The sequence below is a fragment of the Sinocyclocheilus anshuiensis genome, unplaced genomic scaffold (genome assembly GCF_001515605.1).
Source record: "Sinocyclocheilus anshuiensis isolate Anshui unplaced genomic scaffold, SAMN03320099.WGS_v1.1 scaffold1909, whole genome shotgun sequence".
NCBI classification, from domain to species: Eukaryota; Metazoa; Chordata; class Actinopteri; order Cypriniformes; family Cyprinidae; genus Sinocyclocheilus; species Sinocyclocheilus anshuiensis.
This window is the reverse complement of record NW_015538014.1, coordinates 42,328-48,505: the sequence shown is the minus strand read 5'-3', so window position 1 is coordinate 48,505 and position 6,178 is coordinate 42,328.

The window sequence follows — 6,178 nt, the reverse complement described above, 5'->3', positions numbered from 1 at the left end:
ATGGTACAGACTTGGCCGAGGCTTCGTTCTCTCTGCTCCCGGGAGTTCTAGAGAGAGTGCGTCGGGACGGGGTCCGTCTATTGCTAGTAGCCCCGTTCTGGCCGGACCGAGTATGGTTCTCGGACCTGATTTCTCTCCTCGAAGGCACTCCATGGGAGATTCCCGTCAGGAGAGATCTCCTCTCACAGGCGGAGAGTATGATCTTTCACCCCCGCCCAGAGTTGTGGAAGCTGTGGTTGTGGCCCCTGAGGGGGCACAACTCATAGCATCTGGTCTCTCAACCGAGGTTGTTGAGACCATCCTCCAATCTAGAGCTCCCTCAACGAGGAAACTGTACGCCCTGAAGTGGAGGCTCTTCACTTCATGGTGCGGAGACCGCCTGCTTGACCCAGTTAACTGCCCGATTGGTACAGTGCTGGAGTTCTTGCAGGCCCGTTTCTCCGCGGGGTTAACCCACTCCACCCTGAAGGTCTACGTGGCGGCTATAGCGGCCTACCACGCCCCTCTTGATGGTCACTCGGTGGGCAAGGACCCTCTGGTTACACGCTTCCTCCACGGTGTGATGAGGCTGAGGCCTCAGGTGCGATCTCGTGTCCCTCCTTGGGACCACGCTGTGGTGTTAGAAGCTCTCTGTAGGCCTCCCTTTGAGCCTATCGAGGAGATATCAGATCGTCTTCTCACGTTAAAGACTGTGTTTCTCTTGGCTATATCTTCTCTAAAGAGAGTTGGTGATCTGCAGGCCCTTTCTGTGGCTCCTTCCTATCTCGACTTTGCGCCCGGTCTGGCCAAAGCTTTTTTGTACCCTCGGGCGGGGTATGTCCCTAAGGTCCTCTCCTCTACACCACGGCCTGTCGTACTCCAGGCTTGTTATCCTCCTCCCTTTAGGGAGCCCGACCAGCAGAGGCTTAATTTTATGTGTCCAGTGCGAGCACTGGATGCTTACGTCCACAGAGCTGCCCTGTGGAGAAAGGCAGCATAGCTGTGCTCTTCCACACTAGGTAGGGATTTGCAAGTCTGGCGGCGTGGACATCTCGTTCCCCTAGTGTTTTCCGACGCAGCTGGAGTTCCCGAAGGGGAACGTCCCAGGTTACGTATGTAACCATGGCTCCCCAAGGGAACGAGATGCTGCGTCGCAAGGCCATACTTCCAGCATCCCATTTACTGAATGAGCACTGTGCAATGTCCAAACTGATTGCACTATATTTTATGTATAATCATTTTCTATTCTTAACTGTTTTAAAATAATTTTAAACCTCTTAAATCAATTTGTAAATCATTTTCAAAGTTTTAAATTCCTTGTTTTATTGTTGTGATTATTATTTTATTTTTTTTTTGTATTTCTTTTATGTAAAGCACTTTGAATTACCATTGTGTATGAAATGTGCTATATAAATAAACTTACCTTGCCTTGCCTTGCCTTGCAACCTCATATGATGAGCAACTGAATCTCAATCAACTTCAACAGACTATCTGAAGACTTTATGAACACATTTAACATCATTATCTATATTAACGTATTAAAGATGGAGACGTTCACTGGAAAGTCTTTAATGTCACGATGTACTTGACATTAAATGAGAACCTACACAAAAAAAATTGCAACACACTCAAGATGTGAGTCTGTAGAACAGAGTGACTGAGTCTCAATGTTTGACTTTGTAAGGGTTATTGTTCTGTTTAAATTTAGTTTTCAGTGTTCTGTTCCTGTTTCCTTTCTATCATCATGCCCCTCATTACAATCACCCACACATGACAGACGTCATTTAGTTGTTTCTGTTCGCGCAGCAGGTTCACTGTCAATGTGGATGTGAGTCCTGAGTTTTAAGTCACTTCAGTTATAATATGCAGTTGTCACTCTAATTCAGTGGTTCTTAATCCTGGTTTTGGGGATGTCTCGATGTGGTTTTGCACGTCTCTCTTATTTAACACACCTGATTGCCTGATTAACAGAGAGCTAGATGAGCTGAACTGAACTGAGTGAGTCAGATAAAGGAGACATAAATGTGCAGATCGGGGTCCCCAGAACCAGGATTAAGAAGCACTAATAACTGAACTGTGTGTGAATGTAACTGTATTCAGCTTTCTAAAACACGTTTTAAAATCACTAATAACTGCACAATATTAGTCCTATAAAGCAGGGTTAACCAAACTGAGGTTTGTGAGAGAACTGCAGGGGGTTGTGAGCTGATGAAAAGCTAATAAGGAACAGTGTTAGGCAGTAACTAGTTACTAGTAACTACTTACCAGTAACTTGGTTACTGTAATAATATTACTTTTTGAAGTAACTAGTAGTGTAACTCATTACTAATAAGATTTTAGTAATAATATTACAGTTACCATCCATAAAACAGCTTAGTTACTTAGTTACTTTTGATGCATTTACCCCGCTGATTTAAAATCCAACAATCAAATAACTCCTAGATTTATTTTCATAATTTACTACTGCTTCCATTTGAATACTTCCTGCATTACTTACCTCCTGTGTTCCTCCTAGTGTCTCCTCGTCTCCAAGTATCTCCTGTTCCTCCTAGTTCCTGGATCGCTGAGGTGTGTGCTCTTCCGTGTGCATTTCAGCTCCTGTAAAGGAGAGGACTCTGATCATTCCACTCATCATATCCTTTAAACTGTTCTACGAACTATACACTCACCGTGTCATCACCTGGATCCTACACCCGTACTCTCTGTGACCAAATAAACTTGATGGATATACTAACCTGTTGCGTCAGACCTCTAACGTCACAGAAGACCGGACCAACACCGACGGCACAGATGAGTCACCCCAATCCGTTTCAGGAGCTGGCAGACTCACTACGACGCGTCCTTCCTTTATTATCTCCCTGCTAACAGGACCAGCGTTGCAATGGGTGGAAATGATCTGGGCCCAGGCCAGCCCCGTCCTTCAAAATGTACAGAACTTTCTAGTGCATTTTCGCGAGGTGTTTGGAAGGACAGACGGAGATACCGCTTTGAGAGAACAACTCTATCATTTCCAACGGTACCATGTCAATTGCCGAATACTCGCTGAAGTTCAGAACTCTCGCAGCAGCAAGTGGATGGAATGAGAGATCGCTGCTGACCACCTACCGACAGGGGCTGGAGCCCCAGCTTCATGATGATTCATTGATGATTCATTTGGATTGGAAAGATTCATTCAGCTATCCATCCGTTGTTCAAACCGCATGCAGAGTATCCAGATGGACGAGGGGAAGGTGGAAGCTATAACCTCCTGGCCAGAACCCACTACAATTAAGGAGCTCCAACGATTCCACGGATTTGCCAACTTTTACCGTCACTTCATTCTAGACCATAGCAAGATCACCAGCCCACTCACAAGCTTACTACGAGGGAAACCCAAATCTCTGTCCTGGACACTCGCGGCCTTAGAAGCTTTCTCCTCCCTCAAGAGAGCCTTCACTAGCGCCCCTCTCCTAGTCCATCCAGATCCCGACCTCCTATTCGTCGTGGAAGTTGACGCCTACACTACAGGAGTGGGGGCAGTGTTGTCCCAGCAGCAGGGGAACCCAGCCAGACTCCATCCATGTGCCTTCTCTAGGAAGCTCAGCCCGGCGGAAAGTAATTGACATCGGCAACAGAGAACTACTGGCCATCAAGCTTGCCTTAGAGGAGTGGAGGCATTGGCTGGAGGGGGCAGGCCATCCATTCACTGTACTGACCTACCATAAGAATCTCCAGTATCTACGTGAGGCTAAACATCTGAATCCCCGCCAAGCACAATGGGCATTATTCTTTACCAGGTTTAACTTTACCAAACTGCTGAGCTTCTCTTCAACAAGGTCTTCCGATATTATGGCATTCCCGAAGACATCGTCTCAGACCGGGGACCTCAGTTTCTCAAGTATGGAATGCGTTCTTCAAACTCCTAGGTGTAACCGTAAGCCTCTCGTCCGGATATCATCCACAGTCGAATGGTCAAACGGAGAGGAAGATTCAAGAGGTGGGGCGATTCCTGAGAACCTTCTGCCATGGCCACCAGGATTCTTCGAACCAGTTCCTGGGCTGGGCCGAGTACGCCCAGAATTCCCTGCGACAGCCTTCTACTGGTCTCACTCCCTTCCAGTGCGTGCTCGGGTTCCAGCCTCCACTGTTCCCCTGGTCCGGGGAACCTGCTGATGTTCCGGCGGTGGACTACTGGTTCCGGGAAAGCGAGAGGGTCTGGGACTCTGCTCACCACCATCTCCAATGGGCAGTGCACAGGCAGAAGACTGCCGCGGACCTTCGAAGAGCTGAAACGCCTACCCACAGTATAGAATTCATCCCACGTTCCACGTTTCTCTGCTTAAACCTCACCATGAACCTGTCTCTCTCCCCACAGAGCCTGGCCAGACGGAGGAACCCCCTCTTCCCTTGATCCTGGATGAAGGGTCAGTCTACAAGGTGAAGGAAATTCTGCAGTCCCGGCGCCGTGGTGGTCCGCTGGAATACCTCGTAGACTGAGAAGGATATGGACCCGAGGAATGCTCCTGGGTACCTAGGACCGATATATTAGACCTTAATGTCTGATATCCTTAATGTCTGAGTTCCATGCTGCCCATCCTGATCAGCCGGCACCTCGGAGCAGAGGTAGACCACCACGACGTCGGGGTTTTCGGCCCTCAGTAGCAGGCCGTGGAGGGGGAGGGGTACTGTAAGAAGTGTGCTCTTCCGTGTGCATTCCAGCTCCTGTAAAGGAAAGGACTCTGATCATTCCACTCATCATATCCTTTTAAACTGTTCTACGAACTATACACTCACTGTGTCATCACCTGAATCCTACACCCGTACTCTCTGTGACCAAATAAACTTGACTGATATACTAACCTGTTGCGTCAGACCTCTTCCGGTACAGTGATGTCCCCAGTGCAGCAGGCAAGCTTGGAATATGGAAAAGCTTACATTCAGCAGATAGAAATATTGCATTATATTGATTTTGTCAGGAAAAAGGATGATCTAAACACTGTTGTAGCTTTACTTTACTCTGGCATTACATCCCACCCACACCCGTCTGATCAGCATGTGGTACATTATATTACTATAATTAAAAATCTTTTTGGAAAATTAAAGTTTCTTACAAACTTATGTGATTTGATAAAATACATAAGGAAATATAATCGTATATGGGTAACAGAGAAAACAGTTACAACTTCTGTGGAACGTGAAGGAAAAGTAATGTAACTAGTAGTGTAACTAATTACTGTTGCCAGAAAGTAATAAGTAAAGTAACAATATTACTTTTGAAAGGAGGAATGAGTAATACATTACATTATTTGAGTACCTAGCTCAACACTGATCATGAAATCATAAAAATAAAATAATTTTAAAATAAAAACAATCAAAATACAACACAAATATATGAAATGTTTAATTTGTTTATCTGGATGTCATGTGACGATTAACAATAAAAACTTTGACAGCAAATCTGAATCGAACTTTAAAGAGCTCAAAGCATTTAAAGTGGCAGATGACAAAACTGCAATATAGAAATATAAACTGTACTGAGCTACAAATATTGTTTAAATGAGGACCAGCTGTATGTCCACTGAAAGTTTCCTCCTCTCTGTATGTCACATGTGAGAGTGACTGTCTCTCCTCTGAACACACGCTGATCTGGCCTCACCTTCACTAGAGGTTTTGGTCTCGCTGTATTAATACACATATGAGAAAATATTGATGAAACAGCATCGCAGTATCATGATCAATGTTATTAATCTATAAGAAAAATACTGCACTGTTAAGACATTTTCTGTAATTTCTACATTTATTTACTGTATATCACCCAGTATAATACTGCAAATTCCCTTTACAGCAAATAACTGTAATTCCCTTTGCATCATGGGAATTTTCTGTGACGTCAAACACCACATACAGAGACTAACTGTATGTTTTAAAATTGCTGTATACTGCTGTATTTGGTGTAATTGCCTCTTTGGCGCCACTCCATTTAGGTTTTTAATTTTAGTACTTGAAGTACTAGAAATATACCGGGGCATCAGTTTACTGCCCAGTATCCATTATAGATATTATCACTGATTATAATGGTTTCTATATTATCTTTTGTCACGTCGCGCCGCGGGTTTTGTCCGGGAATTGAACCTGCGAGTGGAAGAGATCCGGAGAACATCTGCACTGCGAGTCGATGCACCTCACGAGAGAATAAGACCAGCAAGCAAGGTACAAATAT